This window comes from Vanessa cardui, chromosome 22 (assembly GCF_905220365.1).
Source record: "Vanessa cardui chromosome 22, ilVanCard2.1, whole genome shotgun sequence".
NCBI classification, from domain to species: Eukaryota; Metazoa; Arthropoda; class Insecta; order Lepidoptera; family Nymphalidae; genus Vanessa; species Vanessa cardui.
This window is the reverse complement of record NC_061144.1, coordinates 9,713,213-9,740,885: the sequence shown is the minus strand read 5'-3', so window position 1 is coordinate 9,740,885 and position 27,673 is coordinate 9,713,213. Positions and strand designations below refer to the sequence as shown.

At 32.2% G+C, this 27,673-nt stretch overlaps 1 protein-coding gene across 1 annotated transcript in view; it reads left to right on the top strand.

Annotated features, from left to right (window-relative positions):
- Positions 1–5,292: 5,292 nt before the first annotated feature.
- The window catches only part of LOC124539228, a 226,231-nt gene continuing 203,850 nt past the window's right edge, over positions 5,293–27,673 (top strand). Inside the window, exon 1 of the mRNA XM_047116525.1 lies at positions 5,293–5,530. The gene's annotated coding sequence lies outside the window, so the exon portion shown is untranslated. The remainder of the gene's footprint in view (positions 5,531–27,673) is intronic.

Sequence of the window (27,673 nt, the reverse complement as noted above, 5' to 3'; positions counted from 1 at the left end):
GACAATATTGTGTCGGTAAATCTCGTACACAAACTCTATAGTAATTTGACAGGACTAAGTGTTCCTATCTTTTTCAAATACACGAATAAGAAAGAGATAGCAATATTCCTATTCCAAATGGTGTTGCTCAGAGATTGGGTGCAGCAGATAGGCACCATTGTGTCCGTAATGTTGAAAAACTAAACAATTTTCCATTTAAGAATATATACAAATGTCCTTAAGTCTGCTATTATATAAATATTAGTATGAGTTTATTCTTCTGCTATTTCTACTCGGTGGCTATATAACATAAGTATTTGATACCCACCTTTAATAGTATATAAATAAAGATTAAAATCGTGCGAACACGATGCCATGCCAAAAAAATATACTATTATGAATGTAGTAATAAAAAACTGGTTGCACGTAGAAATACCGATTTTATTAATAATTTCGACCTTTTCGCCTGGTTTTTCAAAGGGCCGTTTGAAATGTGTAGAATATTTAATAAGTATTCTTTAATAAGTTTAAAGTTGGGATGTGAACTAATTATGTGCTCTTAATATGGAGGGAGAGTTGTAGCGCCAAATCAAAACGTATTAAACTTTTTTATTATTAAACAAATAACAATGACAATTTTTAAAAAGTTATTATTTATAAGACGTGACTTAAGACTTTGTTAAATTTAAAGAAATGATTCATTATTTTTGTTTATTTTTGCCATGGTTTATGTTCGAAATGTGCCCAAAACTTTGGAAAATTTTGTTGAGTGTAATAAATGTCTCGTTAGTATTTTTGAAAATTGTCATACAAGAAACATGAAAATGACCATGAAATAAAAAAGGAATTGTGGATATAGTACAATTTGGAGAAAGAAGACAATTTGGAGACACTAAAACATGGGCACATTTCGAATTATTTGATTTATAATGAATTATTTGAAGTGAAACTTCTCAGTCGGTCTGTCTAATAATCGATAGCTGGTTGAGAATGAGATATTTTTTTTAGATGTGACAATTTTAGTCACCTTTCTCTTCTCAGGATATGACGTAGAGAGAAAGAGAAGGAAATATTGAAGAAGTTTCACTTTAAAATCTAAGAAAAGGAAAACAACATACAATAGGCCTTTTTAAATTTAAACATGATCACAACATGGTCAGTACATGAACATGCTCAGTACATGATCTTGTGCATATTAACTGATGATTACGGGGTTAAACCCCGATAATCATTGATATCTTGGGCAAAATAGAGGACGCATTTTCCCAGATATAAAAAAACGCATTTCTTTATCTATCCTTATCTGACAGTAATGTCGAATATTATTGAAAGTTACTAATCATTGTCGACTTTACTTGATACCGCATTGTGAATTTAATACAAAAAGTAGGATTAACTTCTCAGAATTACACTTTGTGTGCTATTAGCACCAAAATTATGGCATATAGGGCACCTGGTGTTAACTGGTCTCTACCGCCCACTAATGGGCAAACGACCTTGGAAACTAATACATTATATCCCTTGTTCCTGTATATTGGCTCACTCACCCTTTGAACCGAAACACAAATATACAATACTAAGTATAGCTATTTGCCAATAGAATATGTGTTAAATGGCACTAAGTTTTGATTTGGCGCGTAATAACTACCTATCTATTAAGAGAACTGTTAAGTGTGCTACGGTTGAATTTGGACTGGAGACTCGAGAATGATAATTAAAGAAATATGATATTAATAACATAGTGTTAAGCGTTTATAACTATCGTAACTATATGATTCCTTGAAACTCGGATCTGTATTGCATTTCACTATATTATTTTGACACGATATTATTTATCTATACAATTAAATATATACAGTTCGTTATATGAATTATTTCGTAGAACGAATTTTTTTTTATGTATTATTATATTTATTTAGTAATAATAGCTGTGCATATATTAAATTTCCACTCGAAATATGTTAGTGAAATTAGTGTTTCTTAGTTATACTATGTGTAATATAAAATTGTACCATTCCTAGTCTTAAGTACAACTAATCATCACTCTGTCCGTCTAACATTTACCGGATAAAGTTAAGATTCTTTTTTTAATTTTTTTTTTTATTTTATTTTTTTTTCGAAACCCTGTATTGCATAGACCCCTTAGCAAATTAGTGAACATCATTTCGCAGATAATAGTTACCTGGTGAATAATAAATAATTATATTTTAATATTAAATTGTTTTATTTAAGTCTATAAAAGTTTAATAGTTTCTTCTTTGTATTTTATATGTTACATAGTGAATATTATTTATATTTTAATTGATTTAAAACTTTCTTCGAGCCAGTCAGCTATTATCTGTTGAAATGTTAAAAAAAAAAACAAATGATATCATAAAAAAGGCTGAGGACACAATTTTTAAAATATACAATGTCTTCTAAACAGGGTACTTTTATTTACTGTTGTGTACGTTTTGAATAGTGATGTTGTTATTCGATTTTTAACTCTCGTCTACATGAAACAGAGTACATTTTCGTAGTGACAGTTTGTTGAAAAAAAAAAGTTTTCTTATACAAACTATTACTGAAACTTGTCCCAATGTTTCGGAACACTAGCCTGTATTATATATATTCGATGTAAGATATGTTAACCTTATGTGCAGTTGTTAAATAGATGATACACGATTTATTTGTTAGTTAAATAAAAAATAATAATAATAATTAAATAGTATCTAGTGAAATTTAATGTTTCATAGTCACACAATATTTATTTGTACATGGTATATGTTTCACAGTATATGTAAAATTATATAGATAAATTATGTAGACAGAATGATCTGTTATTTGAATGTACTATAGGCATAGTCTAAGTGTTAATTTCTAATAAACCGGTGTTAAGTGTGATTACAATATATACAGATTAAAAATTAAAAAAATAATAATAATAAAATAGAATCGGTTGAATAAAATTATAAATGTAATCTGGCTGGAGATTACAGATAATAAATTAGAAATAGTTAAAAAAATCAATGAAGCACAGATTAAAAATAATAATTAATTGTCAAAGGGACAATGACCTGTTGTTATTTCTCCCACCGATTCTTTTCTTTAATTGGAGTGCCAATATTAAAGGTTTTTTTTGTTGCGTTAAGTTAAATATAGCTTAATCAAAACGGGTCGTTGTTTCTTGTCTACATATATATATTGTTGTATTGTAATCGCATTATAGATTGTAATTATTTATTATTAGATAGTCTGCATTGCGTTTGTTACATTATTAAAAATATATAAAATATGTCTCTAGACTATTTATTTGTATTAAAATTTTATCAAGAACCATAATCTATTGAAGTAAATTTCATAGCATTTATTTATTGAATAAGTTTTTTCTAGACTATTTTTTTTATTTCATGCATATCTTTACCTGATTACAATTGCTATGTAATATTAAAGGTTATATTTGGTGCTCTCCTATTTATGATAGATTATAATTTTCTAATATTATTTTAGTATAATGATGATATATTTGATGGGACTAGTATGGTATGTATATTCAAATGCAGCGCAGACTATGCTATGTGTACGTACGTTATCTTCCATTAGATTCGTAGTCGCTGTGAGCTACCATATGCGTATTAACAATAAATAAATTAATGATGATTTCATTTTTGTGTCTTTTATTTTTCCTCGTATTTTAATCCTAATTAAATTAACCTTTCAAAAAAAAAGGTTCTAATGTGTTTTTCAGTTGGCATTGCTACGGAGTCATCTTGTATTTCAAATAAATTTGGTTTTTCCAGAAACTGTAATACTTTTCTTTTTAATTTCTCGTTTTAAAATTCGATTTTAACTTTTCAAATTCGATTGACAAATCATTGATTTTTTTAAGATATAGTAATACTATCATCTGTGCAAAACCCAGTATCTGTACTATCGATACCCGAAAAAGTAAAAGTTTTAATCGATGAGTTGTGAGGCAACTAAGATTTCTAGTATTTGATGACATTTAAAAAAAAAAAACATTTTAGAGAAGTCAGCTAAAATTTTTGGTACTATAATGTAATTCAATCTACTGATTGGTGATAATCCCAATCTGAGTTGTAGTAGATGTATACATAAAATGTAACTAGTATGGATCTCCTATATATTCGAGCTTGGTCCTAAAAAAAAGTCCTTTAAAAAGTAGAAATGGTTTTATAAAAATTGAATTTATATTGAACACGTAGGTAATTTATTTTGAATACTAACCGTGAGGTTCGTTCTAAAGATTAGCTAAAGAGTTTTTGGTTATTCTTAAATAAATTTAATCCTCTAAAACCAGCTATTTGTAAGACCTGTATAACGACCGCTTGACTAATGCTACGTGATATATATGGTTTGGTCACCACTGCCTATAGACAATGGCGCTATGAAATAATTTAACATTCCTTATATCGCCAATGCCGCCTTCCTTAGCCTATATGTTATACTGATTCAGTCACCTTTCAACCCGGTGATAGAATATATTTTAGTTGGTGGTACGGCTGTTTCAGCGAACCGTCCCGGCTTCGCATGGCAGCAATGCTGGTATTAAATATACTACAGAATTTGTTCATTTACGACATCACATTAGAAACTTCCAAAATTATCAGTGTTTCTTTACTTCTATACTTATCTTATATACTTTATGTATCTTCTTTCTTACTATATTGTCCATGTATTATATACAAAAACCTTCTCAATCACTCTATTAAAAAAACCGGATCAAAATCCTTTGCATAACTTTAAAGATCTAAGCATACATAGACAGATTATCGGTAAGCGACTTTGTTTTATACTATGTAATGATAATTATGTGGGGCTGGCTTTCATAAAGTCCAACAACAAATTTTGTTAATGTAAAAAATATATATAACGTATGTTCCGAATTTAAAAGAACTAAAAATTACGATGCATAAAGATTGGGCCAACGGTAAGAATAAATATAGTTTTAAAAAAGACTAGGTATCATGATTTTTTCAGAACGTTAAAAAAACTTTTTGGGCATAACTGAACATATTTGACAATTTAAGAGCAAAAGATTACAAAATATTTGTGTAAATAGTTCTTACATGTTACGTAGTTCGTGTTCTCTTCATTAAACATGTCGAACTTTATCGACTGTTACGAACAATGTCTATAATGATCACCATGAAATAACAAATCAAGTGAACTTTGCCCATTAACCTTGATTTCGAGATAAATCAGCCATGAAACTTATAAAAATCCGCTGACTGAGCACTATTTCGAACGAGCCGCGTTTTCACTGGCCATTTTCTCATCGATTTCCTAAAGCGCATGTCACATTTCCCGCCATTTCAGTATCGCGCGGCCATTGTTACGGTACGCACGTAGTACTCGCGTATTCAGCCAAAATATATTGAATAATATTAAATTGTGAATTACGTTACCATAAATTAATTTAAAAACCGATTAGAAATTATAAGATATATGTGTAAATAAATTATTTCATAGAAATAAAGCAGTAAGTGTTTTCGGTATCCTGAATTTCGTCTCTGCTTTTTTGGTGATAGATCGATAGCTGTAAACATATGTAAGTATTTTAAATTAATATATTGCTTAATAAATTTCGAATAATATTGTTAGGTTTAATTTAATTATATATTCTGTAATATAAAATATTCATATTTTTTTTTTGTTTATACATTTTATTTAAATATAAATACAGAAAGGCATTGACAATAAAACATCTATTCTTTTTTTTTATTTGTGAATAACTTGTTCGTGTAACATAATTTCTCAGCTTTGTCTCAAACAATATACACGAGCTGATTTGGAAATTTATCATAGAAATCGTGAACATATTTCGTTTGCGTCATTCCTTTAGAAATTGAATTTAGTTTTTTTTTACATTTCGTTTTTACTTTTTTTTATTATTGCCATTGTTTAATATTTTCACATAGTTAAAGTGGTAAGTTTTATTTTTCGATTTAATTAATTCTTAAATTTTGCGGTGAACATAGTATCTATAAATAAAAAATATATAGGTATAATATAATAGATACCTTTGATATTTGAATAAATAATAAAAAACTGTAACACCCATTTAAAATTCATTAAATACACATTAAAAATATAAATCGTTGGAAACATAACGAGATAGTTAATATTAATTCTTGTTATGTGTTCGATTTTATAATTAGTGTAATATTTAAATAATGACTACACAATGAAATTGTGTTGAAAAAGATAAAGAAGTTCGAAAAGGGTCGAGTTCGTTCGGAAATATGAAATTAATCATTTTTTGTTCCACATCATGGATTTTATCGAATCTTTCTTCTTATACCTTAGGTCAGCAAAGTGGATACTTTTTTAGTCAACAAATAAAATTATTTGTTTTTTCTTTCTTGTTATTATTTATTTTCTTATCCTATTACTTAATTAAATAAAATATTCTTGGGGACATATTTAGTTTTAAAATAATAAATGTATAAGTTAGGAATACTAGGAGATATATACATATAGGATACTACATATGCTGATTCTGCGTTTGTAGGAATAAAAAGTCTTTAAGTCTACATTGTCCCCTTCAATAAAACACTGATAATCAAATGGTTTAAATTTCGTTTTTAAATCGCACTTATGCCAAGTTCTATGTTGATAAATATCATAAACCTATTTTTTAGGCTGTGGTTCCAATTTCTTTATTCTTCACTACTTAGTTAAAGTCAGCAATTGCATAAATAGCTCAATGTGATGAAGGATGCGTAAACGCATAGAAAACGAACAAAAATGAGCATTATTTGTTTTCCTTAAGTAAGATTGAAGCTACATAATATTAACTTATTTATAATCAAAAGTAAAACCTATTAACGTTTCTGAAAATAGATTACCTGGGGCTGAAAAACTCGCCGAAAAGGACATTGGGCTTCTGTTTACCATACAACACCACACGATGTAGGCCTTTCGAGTTGTGGACTATATCCTGAATGTCAAAAAATGTAATTAAATTTTAACTGTCCGAAATTTAATTTTGGAATATTTTCGAAACGTAAAACCTTCTTAGTCATACGTATTTTGGAATTATCCGCAATAATTGGCATTATATTAAATGTCATTGTTATTAAGGAAAAAGTTTATGATATGCGTTGATAATAGAAATTATTTTTAATTAATAATTACTGACATAAATGTATAATCTATACATTGAGTAAAATTACCCAATATTTGATGGTAGGGCTTTGTGAAAGCCCGTCTGGGTAGGTACCTACAACTCATCAGTTATTCTACCGCCAAATAACAGTACTAAGTATTGTTGTGTTCCGGTTTGAAGGGTGAGTGAGCCAGTGTAACTACAGGCACAAGGGACATATCATCTTAGTTCCCAAGGTTGGTGGCACATTGACGATGTAAGGAATAGTTAATATTTCTTACAGCTTCATTGTCTATGGGTGATGCTGACAGCTTACCATCAGGTAGCCTATATGCTCGTCCGCAAACCTATACCACAAAAAACATAAAATATATGAAACAAAAAACTGATGATTGCGGATTTAATCTCGGCTCAGCACTGAGTTTTCATTTGTTTAATTTGTTTTTATAATTGATCTTCTGCTCAGCGGCAAGGGAAAACATCGCGAGGATAACTATTTGTCAGCTAAATGTAACTATAAACCTTTTCAAAGAGGTCTTAGTCATTCGTCGTTTCATAGTCTACCAGTGGGAAATTTACAAGCGATTATTTTATACTCGATTTTTCTGGATCCAAAATGTATATTAATTATTAATATGGAACTCTTTTATTAGCTTCTTCACGTCTGCTTTTATAAGCGAAAGACGTAACATTAATTTGATATTTCAAATAGTAGTTCTAAATTTATTTACAGATAAATCTTCTGTATATTTCCATATTTATATGTACTGATTTATTAGCATGTGACATATTTATGGTAATTTTTTTGATAATTTTCTTATATTCATTTATTTCCGCGCAAATGAATATAATTGTTTTGCATGAGTATTATTTTCATCGATGAAAAAGTTTAACTACTGAGTTACATATCTCTTCTCTTCCTTGGAATATACACTTTGAGGAGTAGGAGAGGCTTGTTTAACTTTTTAAAATGATGATTCAATAGTGTTTTAAAGAGGTTGCCTGAAAAAAGTATAATATGCACAGTAATCATTAAAAAAATATTTGAAATTAAACTGTCCGTTTGCTGTTAATTGATGTAAACATTATGACGTCATTAACGAATCAATATATTATTAAATAACTCGATAAAAAAACGTTTATTTTACCTTATATCCTTTTGAGTTGCATCACATTGAATACACATGTCGTATGCATTACATTGCATACAATAAGATACTAATTCATAAAGTATAATGTAACATTGTCTTTCCTGATCTCGCCGATCACTTTGGCTTCCCGGTCGAATAATAGTGAGAATCGAGAGTAGACATGCACGATATAATATGGAGAAAGGCTACCTTTACTGATGAGATACTATTATGTTACCTATTTGGGTAGATACTTGGTGGTAGAGATTTGTGCAAGACCGTCTGGGTACCACTCATCAGATCAGTATTGTTATGTTCCGGTTTGAAGGGTGAGGGAGCCAATATAATTAAAGGCACAAGAGACATAACAGCTTAGTTCCCAAGATTAGTGGCGCATTGGCGATGTGAGGAATGGTTCATATTTCTTACAGCGCCATTGTCTATGGGTGGTGGTGATCACTTACCATCAGGTGGCCCATATGCTCGTTCACCAATCTACATCATAAAAAATACTAGCACCAGATATCCTGCCAACCAATAACTTAAGTGTTGCTGTTTGCCACTACGCTGAGTGAGGCTTAGAGCGACTTATGCGTTCAATAAGCGTGCACAAATATTCGAAATTGTAACTGGAATTTGGAATCCGCAAGACTTTACTAGGATTTACCTAGTTTGGAGCCACTGGATGTTTTCTGATGTACTTCACATAAAATCTTTACATAGTATAAAACAAAGTCGCTTACCGCTGTCTATTCCTATGTATGATTAGATCTTTAAAATTACGCAACGGATTTTGATGCGGTTTTTTTAATAGATAGAGTGATTCGAGAGGAAGGTTTTTGTATATAATACATGGACAATATAATAAGGAAACGCTGACAATTTCAGAAGTTTCTAATGTGATGTCGTGAATAAACGAAGTCTGTAGTACATTTAGTACCAGTATTGCAACCGTGCGAAACCGGGGAAAATAGTATGTGATATATTTAAGTCCCAATTAAATTTATTAAATATGTAATATAGAGAAGTAGAGAAGAAAGTTCTGTTTGGTTAAAATGGGGAGGAGATACATTTGGTCTTATTATATACAGTGTAGCAGACCTTGTAACGTAAAAGCCGACAGAACAAACGGCGCCCTACAGGGCTTAGGTGATTGATAATGGACGCAAGAAAGTCACTCGTTAGCCGCTAATCAGAATTGAAATGTCGTCGGTCGGGAATCAGCATGTGGCTAATTGATTGCGATTCAGTTCGCAAGACCTAGAAACTATTTCGTTCCAAAGTAATGAGTTCGACAATTTGTGTAATTGAAGTTTGAATAGTCATTGTTTTATTTTCCATCATTGCTAAATTATTGGGAGTCGTTTTTTTGTGATGCTTAACTGAAAGAATACGAAGCCAAAAAACCTGAAACTTGTTCAATGTAACGTTTTGGACGAGGTTTTAGTATATGTCACTTGGTGGTTAAGCTTTGTGTGAGCTCTTCTGTGGAGGTATCCATCCACTTACAACATATTCTACCGTCAAATGACAATGCTCAGTACTGTTGTGTTTTGGTTTGAACGAGGAGTGAGTCAGTGTCAAAAAAGGCACAAGAGGCATACCGTCTTAGTTATTGACGTTTATATCGCATGGTGACAACTTACCATCATTGCCTCGTCCGCCTACGAATTTTGCAAAAAAGTTATTGTTGTAGTCTAACTTACTCCTTATTGCATCAGCTTCCTGCTAGTAAAAGTCCCGTCAACATCAATCAAGTGGTTCCAGAGATTAGCCGGAGCAAACATTCAGACAGGCAGATAAAAATTGCAAATTTTTTTTTGTATGTGTACTGTGTATGCGTACATAAGAGTTTATTAAAAAGCGGTTATTTTAATATATCAAACAGATATTACAATTTCATTATATGCATAAGAAGAAGCTGCGCTTCACAGTTTTACTCGTTTCAAATTTAGACTATTGACGCGAGAAGCATGAAATTCCATATTCTTTATTACTTATCCTCATTATCAACGTAAGACTACCTTACTTTCATTATCCCTTGACTCTTATGTTCGAAAGATTTTCTGATAATTAAACTTCGAACAAAATACGCTTCTATAAAAATACGTTTCTAATTTTAATTACTAAAGAATATCATGTCCCCAATTAGGGCATACTGTATTTTACATCAATCTGTATTTTTTTTATGGTATATATTGGCGGACGAGCATATGGGCCACCTGATGGTAAGTGGTCAGTGGTCACCATCACCCATAGACAATGACGCTGTAAGAAATATTAACTATTCCTTACATCGTCAATGTGCCAGCAACCTTGGTACTAAGATGCTATGTCCCTTGTGCCTGTAGTTACACTGGCTCATTCACCCTTCAGACCGAAACACAACAATACTGAGTACTGTTATTTGACGGTAGAATAACTGATGAGTGGGTGGTACCTACTCAGACGGGCTTGCACAAACCCTACCACCAAGTAATCATTATCATTAAATAACTATTAAAATTAGTAGCACAGTAGATTTATTTCCAAACTAGTAGTCTCCGCGGCTTCGCTCTTATTTTAGGGTGTTGGTTGTCATGTGTCAGAAAAAATATAGCCTATGCCATTTCTTGGAGTTCAAGTTTGCTCAATACAAAATTTTATCAAATTCGGTTCGGTGGTTTAAGCGTGAAAGAGCAACAGAGACAGGGTTACTTTCACATTTATAATGTTAATATATATTAAATATCATAATATGAGCAAAACTTGTAGTAGCGAATTCAGCAGGTCCAACAACTTATAAGTTATTCTACTACTGATAATAAATCTTTTGATTAACATATTTTACCAATTCTCTCAGCTGTCAAGAGCTAAATGAATCAGTGTTACAACTGGAGCAATGAGATATAACTTATTATAAGATGTAATCTGGTTGGCGTTTTTTGTCTCTGTCAGTATTATAAGTACTGCAAGAATAGTTATGGCCCAGAGTGATCACACTCCAGGTGGCTTATTCATTCAGTCGCTTTCCAAACATGAATGTATCAAATCAAACGAAAATATACTTTCAAGTACAGTTTTACAAGCACTTTGGAATCGGCATTTAACAACTATTATTAATATAAAGTGAAGTAACTTGCAAGAAAATCAGAAGAAGAAATCTTTTCAACATTACAAAATACAGTCATGCTAGTTAAATACAATTATATATAGATCCTGCTTGGAGATCAACAAGTATTAATCCTACGCTTTTTTATCGTCTGTATAATCTTGTATTGAATAAAATATCTTCGTTACCAAAGTATTTTTTACAAATGATTTGAATTTATGAAACGCAAAGTTACAAATGTCTGTGGAACTCATATTCCAAATATTAGGAAATTCGTGGGAAGCCAGTCCTCTAGCTGGTCTGATTTGACAAGCCATTCAGATGAGACTGTAACGAGTTTACCGTAAAAGATATTCCGTGACCTCAGTCTGTCACAGCCCGATAGTGTTCCTTACAACACAAGGCATAAGAGTACATCCATATGTATATGTATAATGTTACTTCATATAGGCTATATGAAGTAACATTATAGAGTTTATATAAAATAAGTACACGATAAGTACAGGTAAATTTCCGTAAATTTCCCACTGCTGAAAAGAGGATTCCACGTTTTTCTAATGTGAGGTTATTGGATATATATATGGTGTCTTCGTGAGGTTTCCTTTTACCACCGAGCACAAGAAGAATTATAAACACAATCAAGTACCTACATGCGAATGAAATGGGGCATGTCCGTGTCTAAAACACATGTTTTAAGATCCAAATTTCTTACCAATATGCCGCCATTGCTCTAAAATAACATCAGTGGAAAGGAAGAAAAGCGTAAGTGTTACAATGGTACTATTTGAAAATGAGCTTTGAAGTATTTACTTAACATCTCTATTCACAAAAATACCACTATGTCACTTACGCGTTTCTTCGATTCTGTTGACGAAATCTTTCCAAAGAATTGACATATTAATAGTCTATAAAATACGCTGAACTCCACAATATTATCACAGAGATATCAAGAAAAACATTTCCCAGTGTTAAATATTATTTACCGAACGCCCTCTAAGTAAATACATAGCTTTCAACTTGTTACGTAAAAATATCAAGCCGTCAATCTTATAGCCTAGCGGTTTTGTAGGTGTTTACAAAGATCCGATGCAAATTAATCAGCTCGGAAAGTTATTACTTTGCTTCGAAGCTATTAAGATGGGCTGATGTCATTCCTGCTTGTCAAATCAAGCTATTATTATAACGGACTTTCATATTCTCCCTCGGTATTCCCTTTGAAGGATGAAATTTAATTGAACTTGGTGGAAGATTTTTTTAATTAAAAAATTATATGGTTCTGTGGTATTTTTCCGACGTCATCATTTTATAAGTTGACCAGGAACTATTTTTATTGGGACCAAAAGGCAAAACATACTTCTAATCAATTACATAACATGTCGTATTGCATATTCTCATTAATTAACACCATGCACACACATGTTCGTACATACACACACATACACATGCACTAATTATTAGCATTTGCCCGCAGCTTTGCTTGCGTGTAAGTTGAATATGTTTATAGATTAACTCAAATTATTGTGTTAATTTAATACATCATATTCAGAAACGTTGATTATTTAATCTATAAATTTTAAATCAGTATCCTAAAACTAAAGTTTTTTGTAACTTAAAAAACCAAACACAAAATTTTAACTCCTTTACCTCTTTATGCCATTTTGGCGTAGAATTTAAAATAATCCTTCCTTAGTGGCTACTCGATAATACGATCCTACTAACCAGATTTCAAGACCCTAACTTCAATAGTTTACGCTCGATGATGGATCAGTCAGCCAGGACATGCAATTTTCAACCGACTTCAAAAAGGAGGAGGTTATCAATTCGTCTGTATTTTTTTTTCTATATATTATTGATTAAACGATTTTCCTTGATTTTGAAATATACATATTTTTCCTACTCTCACCCATCTTTGCACTTAGTAATTTAATATTTTATAAAAGAATAAAGTATTTGTCATTTTCGTCACATTTTCTTAATGAAATATATGGATGAGGTAAGAGATTTTTAATATCTGTAGTGCTGTATTCAATCATAGATCCCTATTTCATTCAATGTTACATCTTTAGCAAGAAGTTGCCCCGCTCATCTCAAACTCCAACTATGAAAATATATCAAAACTTTCATATTGTTTTGAAAGAAATTCTGATATTCCACTGACCTATATTATATGAGCCATGAATAAGTCTTCTTAATGAGAGGGGAGGAATCTGTTTAGCAATGATAAATTAATCGGAACTTATTACTTATATTGATATAATTATACATAAATAAGAATTTTAATCCAAAATAATATTATTCTGTTAAAATCTGGAGTCGAAAGTTAACAATGACATATCTTATTATTTAAAATAGAAAAGCGACGAAGGCGTTAATTTGCTACATTGTCGACATTTCCACTACTAGTAATTATTATTGAATGGATATAATTAAATAAATATTGGACAACATCACATACATTACTCTGATCCCAATGTAATGAGTGTTATGGAAAATCAAAAGTAACGACGGCACCACAAACACCCAGACCCAAGACAACATAGACAATTAATGATCTACATTGACTCTGCCGGGAATCGAACCCGAGACCTCGGAGTGGCGCACCCATGAAGACCGATGTACACAAAATTCGACCCCGTAGGTCGTCTGATACTACTACTACTATAAATTAAAAAAAATATATAGAAAACTTTTTGTAATTTTGAGTTCACCTAGTCCACTGAGAAGACGCTCCACTAAGCTCAAGATCCACTAGGAAGGCAGCACAGCATGGGAGGGGCAGTGGATTTGTTAATTTCAGAAGGATATCTGATGGTAGAATATACATGATGAGTTAGGGTCATCGATTCAGAATAACTTGCAACAGGCCCAGCCATCAAGTAAAAATATTAAGAAATTTGATTTGAAATATTAATGTTATAAATAAATTAGTAGATACCAGTACCATGTTTTCACATAATTTAAAAATATGTAGAGTGTATTTCATTATTTCTCTGAGGAAATCTTTTTCATCACACATGAATGATAAGTTACACGACGTAGTTTTACACCCGATGACTAATTACATCGGAAACTTGTTAGGATTCCCTTGGAAAAGTTCTACAGCTGCCGCTTCTAGTTATTAAAATGAGATATTTATGTTTAAACTTTTATAGAGAAATTATATATGCAATATAAACATAATTAAATAAATATTGGACGACATCACATACATAACTCTGATCCCAATGTAAGTAGCCAAAGCACTTGTGTTATGGAAAATCATAAGTATTGACGGTACCACCAACACCCAGTCCCAAGACATGGAAAACTAATAAACTGTTTCTACATCGTCTCGGCCGGGAATCGAACTCGGGGTCTCAGAGTGGCGTACCCATGTAAAACCGATGTACACACAACTCGACCACGGAAGTCCTTATAGGTATTAAAAATGAGTCCGAGTAATTCGCATGAAATTTTCACAGCTTTCAGCAGGAATACCGCTGAAACTATCGTTGGATCAACATAATCGTCCAACTTTCGAACCAAATTGGCCATGCGACTGTGTGTAGATTTGTAGTTGGTCGATTTGGTTGGTCTAAAATTGCTAACTTCGGTAAATCGACCTCAAAGGAGTTTGAACAGATTGGCAAACTCGAATGAACTAGTCCACATCGAACGCGACGCTATCACTTGAATGTCCGCCATTATTATGAGTTTCTGGTTCAATCTTGATGTGTGCGGAAGTGATTTGATGATTGATCGGTGTACGCTCGTGTTTGGAATTTGAGATAGGTCGGTGAGTTCAAATATTGGACGATCGTGTGTGGTCTGCAAATGACTTTAATCCTTTTATTAGCACATCTATTTTTATGCTTAACAATATTCCGTAAAAATATACTTTTATTTATGTTTAAGGCAAAGCTTATGCCTTTATCTAGGAACCACTTCAGTAAAGATTTTTTTTAAATAACAACAACAGCCTGTAAATTTCCCACTGCTAGATTGAGGCCTCCTCTCCCTTTCAGGAGAAGGTTTGGAACATATTCCACCAGGCTGTTTCAATGCAGGTCGGTGGAATAAATATGTGGCAGAATTTCTATGAAATATATACATGTAGGTTTCCTTACGATGTTTTCCTTCACCGCCGACCACGAGATGAATTATAAACGCAAATTAAGTACATGCATATGCATAATATGTATATAAGCATACTAACCTGGATCGGTTAAGATGTACGCGTTCTATCCAGTGGGCTATTTCGGCTCAATTTATTTTGGCCAAATATTAAAATACAACGCTTAATATGGTAAGGTATATTGTACAGACACTGAATATTTGTGGTATTGGATGTTGTACAACATGACTGGAACTTTTGAAACAATTCAAGTAAACAAAAATATACATAAATATTGCACTGTTCTTAAGAGCAAATTTAAAATAATTAGATACAGCACGGCTTAACTCGTGAGACTGTGGTTGTTAGGTACCCTATGGTCTTCTTTATACTCCTGAACAACATGTTTAATGTTAATTTAATTATGTATGTCCCTATGTATGCTTAGATCTATCAAATTACGCAACGGATTTTGTTGCAGTTTTTTAAATAGATAGAGTGATCGGAAGTAAGGTTTAAGTATATAATACATGGAAATTATGGTAAAGAAACAAGAAAAAAATCGGAAGTATATTTAGTACCAGCATTGCAGCCGTGTGAAGCCAGGGCGGATCGATTATAAGATAAAACGTTTGTCATGGCTTGTAGCAGTGATAATTCTTTTGAAAATACGTATGTCGTTTCAACTCGAATGCGTGGCTTCAATTAAAAGTATGGTATTAAATTTTGATCAGGCGTGCTTAGAATTATTTTTCATACTGGTCTCGAAAACTCCTATTATTTTTTATCTGTTACCGACTTTTATATGAGAACGTAAGGTCTAATATTAACCAGTAATTATGGGCTAAGTTAGTCTTACGATTAGTGCCTTGCTAACGCGAGTCTTTATGTTGATATTTAAAAACTTTTCCGCAGAGAAAGCTTGGCTAAATACTGCAAATGCTTTTTAAATTATACGCAGAAAGAGCACAGGCTATAAGAAAATCATGTTATTCCTGAGCAAATTGCGACTAAAGCAGTATTAAGACTAGCAAAACGGAGTCTGTGTAATTTTATATATATATTTGTAATAAACAAAATAGTACACTATATATTCATACACATAATTGACGATATTACGTTATGCCCATTGATTAGGTATGAGTAAATTTACGTCCTTTCTGAAGCAGAGAGTAACACCTGACACTGCTGTACTAAGTAGGCGACTACTTTTGAGGGTTTTGGTGCTTATTCCACCACGCTGCTGCAATGGGGGTTTGTGGATACATATATTAAATATTTATATTACTATTTTTATTTATTTATTTATGTTTATGCTATAGGTTGGCGGACGAGCATATGTTCCACATGATGGTAAGTGGTCACAATGACGCTGTAAGAAATATTAACTATTCCTTACACCGTCAATGTGCCACCAACCTTGGGAGCTAAGATGTTATGTCCCTTGTGCCTGTAGTTACACTGATTAGACACAAGGCCCTGCCACCAAGTATAACTGGCCTGCCACTAATGTACCTACATAGGAAGATAGACAAGCCAAAGGAACATCCGATAGTATAATCGTTGTTAGAAATACTAACCTTTGGAACTAAGATGTTCCTTCTACCTGTAATTACACTGACTTACTTACCTTTTAATTATTGTATATGTGATTCGTTGCTGGTACTGACCTATACATACTTACACAAAGATCAAAGTAAATAGTCATAATTATATATGTTATTACGTTATAAAGTTAGAGAGGTAACTGAAATAATATTAACAAGCTTTATATTTACACTTCTTAAATACGGAGCATTGCTACAATTACATTACAATTTGCTTTCATGCGGGCTTCTATTTATGCCCGCATAATATTTTATTGTATTTGTTTGTTCCATTTATGAAAACAGTATATATTATACTAATTATGTATGTTTGTGTAAGACAATAACACGTACATTAAATAGGTACGTATGTGTTGAAACAATATGTCAAAGTTTTTTTTTAATTTGTTTATCATTTGTGTAAATTAAGGAGACAAATCGTGGCCTATTACGATTTGAATTCGAATAATTTGAAAAGTATATATTTTAAATAATTTTAAAGAAGCTACCACGCTTCGGAACGTAGATTCTACTGAAAAGAACCAGCAAGAAATTCACAAGTTACTCTTATCCGTTAATTGCTATTTGAATTATAGAGTATTTCAGAAGGACTTAACATAGATAGCTATACTGAACCCAAAAAGAATGATCAAATCGCCTTTTAATTAAAAAAGTTAAACCCAAACATATAATATTTATTTCCCTATGCTACTATAACAATGGACCTCCTATTTTAAAGTAATTTAGAAATAGACTGAATAATTCGAAAATCATTAACGTTCAAAGGAAAATGGTATGTTTTAATGTCAATTTCCTTTTAATAGGGAAAACGTTTGAGAAATATTTTTTATCGTACTAACGCTGGTTACAAAGGTCCCATAGGAAGCGGGAACCAGTCTAATTATTATTTAACCTATTTCTGTATTTCAATCTGAATATATTTGATATTCCATAAATAAAAATATGTTTTAAGATTTGATTCAATATATTTCTTGTTTGTATGTTACAAATACTAAAAGTAGATGGAATATGGGAATCGTAAGCAAAGAACCAGTGGTTAGAACGCGTGCATCTTAAACGATGATTGCGGGTTCAAACCCAGGCAAACACCACTATATATATGTGCTTAATTTTTCTTTATAATTCATCTTGTACTCAGCGGTGAAGGGAAACATCGTGAGGAAAGCTGCATGTGACAAGTTTCATAGAAATTCTGCCACGTGTGTATTCCACCAAGCCGCATTGTAACAGCGTGGTGGAATATGTTCCAAAACCTTCTTCTCAAGGGGAGAGGAGGCCTTTAGCCCAGCAGTGGGAATCTACAGGCTGTTCATGTGTTCAAATCTCTGAAACAGTAAGTTTTGATGTGCTTATTTATACTGCGAGAATAATTTGAAATACGAATGAAATCGGTGTGAAATAGCATCCAAAACTTTCCATCTAGACTTTTACGAGTAACAACAATTTGACAAAATCCGTGGTCGAATAGTGTGTACACTGGTTTTTACGGATACGCCACTCCAAGGTTCGATTCCCGGCTGAGTCGATTTTAACAAAATCATTAGTTTTCTATGTTGTCTTGGTTCTGGCTGTTTGTAGTACCGTCGTTACTTCTGATTTTCCATAACACAAGTGCTTTTGCTCCTTACATTGGGATCTGAGTAATGCATGTGATGTTGTCCAATATTTATTTATTATTTATTTACTCATCATATATTGACATAACTTGATACGCCATTTTGATACGTATGTCCTATTAATTTTATAATGATTATAGTCAATATTGCATATCATATTTTGACATACGCTCGTGTTTTGGGATTCGTTTCGAATTTACTGAATAGCTTTACTGATATTATAGGTTAGTAGTGCTTTTTATTTATAGTTAAAAGATAACTAAATATTGGTACATTTGATAAGACAAATTTCACCCATAAAGGTGCTTTTCAGCTTCATGTGTGAATATTCAGTGGTACTTGCCTGGGTTTGAACCCACAACCATCGGTTAAGATGCACGCGTTCTAACCACTGAGCCATCTCGGCTCAATATTGATAATATAATACATGTTTAATAATTATAATGCGTCGTTAAAAATTGAGCCAATAACTACCGCTTGGATTTTTTAACTAAACTATATACATACATATTTATAACGATACTCAGGGTGATGTAGGGATTGCTATCGATCCAACTGTTTAGCTATCGCCGACACTTGAGTGTGACCAAATAAAACATACAAACAATAACGACTATAGCTATAAATGTTTCGCGATAACTAGTTAAACAAAGCGGTGTCCTTTTCTATCAAATGTAAAATCAGTGATGACAGAAAGAGATAAATCTATGTTTAATTGAACAACTTCTAAGCAACATTTATAAGGTATTGAAACATGAAATTAAGTATAAAAAATGAGAATACTTTGATCATCAACAATGAAAATGCTTATATGATATAAAATTTTACCTACAGAATACAAACCGTTCTTCCGAGACTCAAACTATCTCTATACCGAGTTTCATACAAATATGTTCAGCTGTTTAAGTGTGAGGTAACGTTTATATGGTATAGAAATATGTAGTTGGTATTATGTAATTTTATAAGAGTCGAGATGGCCCAGTGGTTAGAACGCGTGCATCTTAACCGATGATTGCGGGTTCAAACCCAGGCAAGCACCGCTGATTCATGTGCTTAATTTGTCTTTATAATTCATCTCGTGCTCAGCGGTGAAGGAAAACATCGTGAGGAAACCTGCATGTGACAAATTTCATAGAAATTCTGCCACATATGTATTCCACCAACCCGCATTGGAACAGCGTGGTGGAATATGTTCCAAACGTTCTCCTCAAAGGGAGAGGACGCCTTTAGCCCAGTAGTGGGAATTTACAGGCTGTTGTTGTTGTATGTAATTTTATCGGTGTAAAGAATAACTAGTGGGTTACCCGACGTTTCTTCTCAATATAATTTATATTCCAAGCAGGTTGTATATTTAATTGCTCCGAATGAGCTTACTTAAATGAAATATATTATGGTATGTTATTGTTTTATAGTTTTTCGTACTACAATCTATATATTAAAAAATCAAAATAAACTTTATTCAAGTGGGCTTTTACAAGCACTTTTGAATCGTCATTTAACAATTAAGTGAAGCTACCACCGGTTCCGAAAGTAGATTCTACCGAGAAGAACCGGTAAGAAACTAAGTAGTTACTCTTTTTCAACATTTAAAAAATACAATCATATTAGTTAAATGCTATTATATATGTATGTAATGTATCCTGCATGGAAGTCAACAGGTATTAATTCCAAGCTATTTTATCATCTACAAAATCTTGTATCGAATAATATACCATTTTTTACCGATGCGAAAGTACTCTGCCTATTTGTCGCTATTTCACGATCAAACCGCTGAACCGATTTTGATGGAATTTGGCATGAAGCAAACTTGAACTCCAAGAAAGGACAATAGGCTACTTTTTGCCTAACACAGGCCAACCAACACCGTAAAACATGAGCGAAGTCGCGTGACAACTAGTATTTTATAATAATGAAAATATTTAGTCTGTGGTGTTAATACTGCATCATTAAATTGACATCAAGGCCGGCAACGCACCTGCAAGCCCCCTGGTGTTGCAGATGTCCATGGGCGGTGGTAGTCACTTTCCATCAGGTGAGCCTACTGCTCGTTTGCCACATATGTCAAAAAAAATACAAATTCTTCGTCTTCGAGAATATCTTCGAAAACATTTAATTGTTTTTTTCCCAGTAGTCTTAACTGGAATTATATTGTAGATCTCTTGATGTTCATTGTACAAATCTGTATCTACACCGAAAGGGATGTTTTGCATGTACAAAATATATACGAAGCTATCTACATAAGTTCTTCACAACTTGTTTACGGGAACTTTGGTTGAGGAGATAAATTTAAATTGACGTACGACATAACTCATTATTATGTCGAGTTTCGTTACAGTCTGTTCAGTAATTTCTGTGTAGAGCGATACCACAGATAAAAAATAAATTTAAAAATACATTTCATTTTTAATACTGGCAATTATATAAAATATATTTATTTTACTTACATAATATTAGGATATTAATAAAGCGAATTAAATATGTTACACTTAAATCATTCTTTTATTATCGAAGTTTTAATAAATCACAATACTAAATTGAATGAATGAATTTACAAATGCATAGATTCAAATCATTTGTAAAAAATACATTGGTAAATTATTCAATTCAAGATACTGTATATGATAAAAAAGCGTGGAGCTAATACTTGTTGACTACAAGGCAGGAAATATGTACGTATTATATACTGATATAAATGTTGAAAAAGAGTAACTACTGAGTTTATTCGCTAAGGTAATATAGTTTTTTAAATGTCGATTCAAAAGTGCTTGTTAAAGTTTACTGGAAAAGAGTATATTTTGATTTTCATTTAGATGAGCTGAGAGAAGAAGAGAGTAGTCTTTTAAAATGATTAGAGAGGATTACGATATTCTGCATTTCACCTCTCATTCTATTTCTACAATGAATAAAAGAGTCAGAGAGATATGAGTTCAACAGTAGGCTGCCTATATTTTTGGAGAAATTTTGATACACAGGTTTTTTATGAATATAAATTTAGCGTATATATCTTAAAAGTTGGCCGGTTTTTGATTTTGTAAAAAGTTCGGTAACATAGATTATAATTTACAAACACATTAGTTAACAATATACAACATTAATTAATAATAATAACAACACGTTATGACTCAAATAAATTGAAACGTACTACTCGGATACTAAGGGAGTAACAGAGTTAATTTAATTAAAGAAATAAATTAAAATAAATATTTAATTATATTTTATATTTATCGATTGTATTAAAACATACAATTTTGACAGCGACAATGTATTAAAAATGCTATACAATTGTAAAAATTTTTTATTACAATTAAATATTAAAATGAATATAAGACTCTTAATTTAAATAATAATCAAATTTTGATTGCTTGCGAAAATCATTGTTGACAGGAGTATTACTATAAGCAAGCTACAGTATACAGGCAGTTGTTTTGCGTAATTTCATCCTTGATCCAGTTATCAAATCGCTCAAATGTTTTACGACGTCCTGTTTGTTAACTCATCTATGTCAGAGCGGAATGGTTTGTTTTCTTACGATCCTTGCTTAGATTTAGGGCGAGAATTTGCGGGTAAAATTCCGCCATAAATTTTTGTTCGATAGTTTTGTATTCTTAAATGGTTGGTGATAATTCTTATGATGAGTGTTGGATGTCAAAGTATCAAGGACGCGTCTTTTCCGAGAATGCTACAAATAAGCGTAATTCCGAACTCTTGAAAGATTACTTTGGTGCACCTTTTTCCTATTTTTTAGTAGTTATTTGGTGTCCTAAAAAGGTAACAGCTTAAAACTCGTCTTATTATAGCTTATAGCCTTATAGTCTATACACTCCTTGGTTTCTAAGTAAATAGAGTCCTTTGTTAATTGTCACCTCGTGTGATACAAAGAGGATAGCCAGCTGACGCGTACTTGATGGCTTTCATTGGGGTCGCTCAGCCAATGATCTTCTTACTTATCTGACACACAGATGGGCGGAAGAAGTTGAGCTCAAGGGGAAGGCGTAATCAGCTAGCTTGCAAATAGCGAAAGATATAGCACAAATCGTTTCTTTGAGCTAACTGGGCTATTATGCTGGAAACCCAACTTTTGTCAGATTAGAGCGTCAATTTCGTCATCGACGGTGCGTGCTCTGACTTAAATTCGTCAATTCTGATGTTCCACAAGACTGTGTACTGCTCACTCTTTTTATTTTACCTATCAATGATGTACAGCAAATTAGGAACATTCACTGCTTTGTAAACGACAGTACCGTAAACACCTTATAGACCGGCCGTGCTAATGTCTCTCGGGAGAGTGTTGGCGAAAACTTGGGTCTGAAATCGAATCTTTGCTATACAAAGTCTTGGACGACCAAATTCGGTTCAATTTAACCTCCAAGCTACCGCTAAACTTAGCGTTAACCGCTAGAAAGTTACCATTTGTGACATCGTCACACTTAAAGAACATTCCTCTTACAACGACCGCTAGTATCGGAATACTTGGTGTTGATATTTCGTATCTCGTTAATTTCCGCGGATAATTGGATGGTAAAGCTAAATTAACAACTCTTTCGTTAAACAAGATTGCACAACAAAACTATACAAGTTGCAAATTCGGTCTCACATATTGAGTACTGCTTAGGCCTGTGGTCGTAGGCGCCAAAATAATTCAATGCAGAGCAGCTCCAATCATTGACGAATAAGGCCATTCCAACGTGCTTGATTTTTTGGCCTGCGCGAAGATGTTAGTTTACTTTGCACCTTCTACAGAATTGTTTTACGGCGAAAATTCGTTTTTTTCTAGATTGATACCGGCCTCTGAGTTTTGTCTTCGGACATCTCGCGTCAGAACTGTTATCCGCATCACTTAGATGTCCGAAAACCCGCAACAGTGTGATTTTGAATAATTTTCCGTCTCGCACAACCATTTAGTGGAACCAGCTTTCTTCGGCGATTTTCCGAACCGTCGCGGACGGCAACGCACGTGCAATCCCCTCCGTGTTGCAAGTCGCTATAGAATCCGAATTTTATTTCAATACAAAAATGACAGCCATTACTTTTCATTCCGGCTGACATATTTGTCACCATTTAACGCGGCCATAAAGATGATTTCTATTTTGATTTAGGTAAATAAGTCGAATGTAAATTAAATTTAAACATAAGTACATCTTCATATAAATAATAAAATGTATTTAAAGTGCTTCTGTTTTTATTCATGTAAAAAAACACCCACATGCAGACTTCTCCATGAATTGGGAGTTTTGGACTCGAAGTGACTTTGTTCATTAAACTATGTCAGAATACAAAGATTTCATAAAACTCTTTTAACAGCAGTACTGGTGACTTTTTTATTTATCCATATATTATTTTATAACGTGTAACTTGAAACATATATGTATGTGCGACAACAAGTCGAGCTCTATTTACCAGCATTTAGTAACATACATTGTCTTTACAAACAATCACAAAAGATCTCATTAATACTTTATTAGAACATTCTAGACTAGGCTTTACTTAGGCAGCGCGTATTACAAGTACAAAGAAATTAATGAATGGTTTCCTTTTAGTCGAGAACAATTGAATACTCATTCATATTTGCAAGAGCCGCTACATCGCAATTAATTCGCTTGTTAGTTGAATGAAATAGTTTTTTGGATTTAAATTCATTTACAAATTCACGACGTAATATATGCAATAATAATAACATAAATAACTGCATTCTGTAAGAATTATCTCGAAACTCAATGTAGATCACAATCGTAAAATATCAGAAAGGAGGATGGAACATTAATTTCATACAATTATTATAGCGTTAAAACATTTAGAGGTGTCATTTATAGTAACAGCCTGTATATTTCCCACTGCTGGGCTAAGGAATCCTGTCTCTTTGAGAAGAACGTTAGCTTCACATTGGTGGATTTACACATGGCAAATTTTGGTTGAAATTGGACACATGCAGGTTTCCCCACGATGTTTTTTTTTACCGCCGAGCTCGAGAAAAATTATAAACTCATATAAAGCACATGAAAATTCAGTGGTGCTTGCTTGGGTTTGAATCCGCAGTCATAGGTTAAAATGTACTCTAGCTACTGGTCCATCTCGGATATCATTGCAAAAATTAAATTTCTATTGTTAGAAATTAAGTATTTGTCTAACGATTGTAAGACAGATCCCGAAGGAACAATTGTCTTTTGTCCAAAAATTGTCATTAGCAGAAAGGGAACTGCAAATTGGTAGTGTTTGTAATTATACCTTGGAAAGTATGGAAGTGTTTTCAGCTAGACGAAACATGTTCACCACAGGCGTGTCTTATTCACGGAAGGGCCTGACTCTATACAAACAATTCAATTATAACCTGAATAAATTTAAAAGTACCCCAAAACTTCATAATATTTTCACAAATTTATATGCGAATAACTTTACTTTGTCTGTTTTCGTAGGTCTCATGTTTAATTTGGGTAGAATTCAACTACACGTTCCATAGAGTTGTGCAATATTCAGATGTTGCTATTTTTTCTAAGAAGAAGAAATACAATTATATATAATAATGTAGCAATAACCTTTTTTGAGCAGTCAATATGGTACATTTTTCTGAATTTTATGTACTTGTATCTTAAATGAAATTTTGCTAGCAAAAACCACAGAGATTTCTGTAAGTCTCTGAACCGATGGCAATTCTTAAATTAATTGTCAAAACGTGACAAGATACTGTATTTCTTTATTATATATTCTTAAAGATATTTAAATGTATCTCTATTATAGTTATACATATATCATTATGTCTCATATAAATGATATATGATTAGTTTTCAAAGTAACTTCACGTATTTGTTATACAGCCGTGGATTACGCTTCGTTCAGCTTTACTCGGAGCCAGATTATACTTAATAAATCTTTTTCTACGTCAAATAACAAAATATATAGCTTCGGACGTTATACATGTGTAAATGCGCTTTGACTTTCTCATAAACCACTATGCTTGTGATTGTCGGGGCGCTTCTGACTCTGGGGATCGTTCTGGGCTGTGCTCTGGTATGGTGTCTCCATCTCAGTCAACAGCTCATGTCAGCGCCATACCAAGCAAAACACATCATGTTCCTCCCAAAAAATGTACTAAAATTTATAGTGATGGAATGGGAAGAGATATGGGTGTTTTGCTCAATGACATGTGTAGGGGACAATTAGTAACAAATTATTGTATGCCAGGTGCAAGTTACTCACATATAATGAATAGTATTTTGAATTGTACTCATTGTCCTTCTACTACACTAATCATACTAGTTGGGAGAAGGGGAAATGTGAACAAAAAAATTCTTGATTATTATTACACTAAATTATTAAATTTAAATGTAGAAAGAATATTAATGTTCACATTTCCTTATATTAAAGATATGCCACAGGAAAATGCAATTAGGTTTAAATTAAATAATAGGTTACATATAATGACAAATAGTTATTATGTATCAAAAAATGACATCAATAATAAAATTGAATTAATTGATATTAATAATATAATTAATAATAGTTCATGTTTATTGACATGTGATAGGTGTCACCTATCAAATTTTTATAAGAGACAGATAGCAAGCACGCTATCATATTTTATTGTTACAAAATCAACCAACTGTTTGGTTGACCAGACAACTGCTTCTATTGAGCAGTATAATATAATACAAGACCATATATTTTGGAATATGTTCCAAGTAATTTAAATTAAACTCTAAGACAATAGAGGTAGTCTCTGGCACCAATAGTATAGTTACCATAGAAGCCAATAAAAAGAAAAGGAAAATAACTAATAATAAAATTGTAAACCTGGTGCACCAAAATATTCAAGGAATGTTAGGGAAGGACCTAGATATTGAATTATTTTTGACCTGTAATGATATTGATATTTTGTGTTTAACTGAACATTGGCTTCTGAATTATCAGGTCATGTTTAACTTTAGTGGGCACCAGTTGGCTAGTTTGTTCAGTAGGAATAAAGCTATTCGCGGTGGCTCTTTAATACTTATGAGTAAACACTTTAAATTTAAGGAACGTAAAGATATTGTGAGCCTTTCTATTGAGCAAACTATAGAAATAGCCTGTGCAGAGCTTGAGCGTGTCATTGTTGTATGCGTATACAGGCCCCCTAGTGGATTATATGAATTGTTTGAAAATGTATTGGAAAATGTTTTATCAAAATTATCTGAATGTAATAAAGAAATTATTGTTTGTGGAGATTTTAATATAAATTTACTGCATAATACAACCACAAGTATTAGATTCAGATCATTGTCAAATTCATATAATCTGGTAAATCTGTTCTTAGAACCAACTAGAATAACAGATTCCACAGCAACTTGCATAGACAATATATTTGCAACCCATATTCCACAAAATAAAATGATTATTAATAAACTAAATTCAGATCACAGTGGACAACAGGCTTTATTTAATTTTCATATTAATAAAATAAGCAATTGTGAAAAAATAATGTTTGTTCCTTTGACCAGAAGTCGTATTGAGAAGTTTAGAAGTAATATTATGGCCAATCTCCTTCACCTAACTCTTAGTGATAATCCCAACGTTTTGTATAATAACCTATTTAAATTAATTAGAAACAAGTTTAATGCAATATTCACTTCTAAAACAGTTAATACAAAAAACTTTTTGAAATTCAATGATTGGGCTACTATTGGAATTCATAAAAGTAGGCAACGAATGTACGAGCTTTATAATGAAAGGACGTACAATCATAGTGCCACTTTTGCCAAATATGTAAGTAACTATTCAAAATTATTTAGAAAAGTGTGCTTTCTGGCTAAGTCTTTAACTATAAAAAATAGAATTAAGAATGCACATAACAAAATAAAAATGACCTGGAAAGTTATAAATTGTGAAACTGGTAGAAGTGATAATCGGAGCTCCGAATTAAACTTAAATTATAATAATAAAGTCATAAATAGTGAACGGGAAGTTGCTTCAGTTTTTGAACAATTTTTTGCTGACATACCAGTTTCTACAACTAGGTTACTTATTTCTTCTCCAGCTGTTGCCGAATCATTGATGAAAGAAAATGTACGAGAATGCA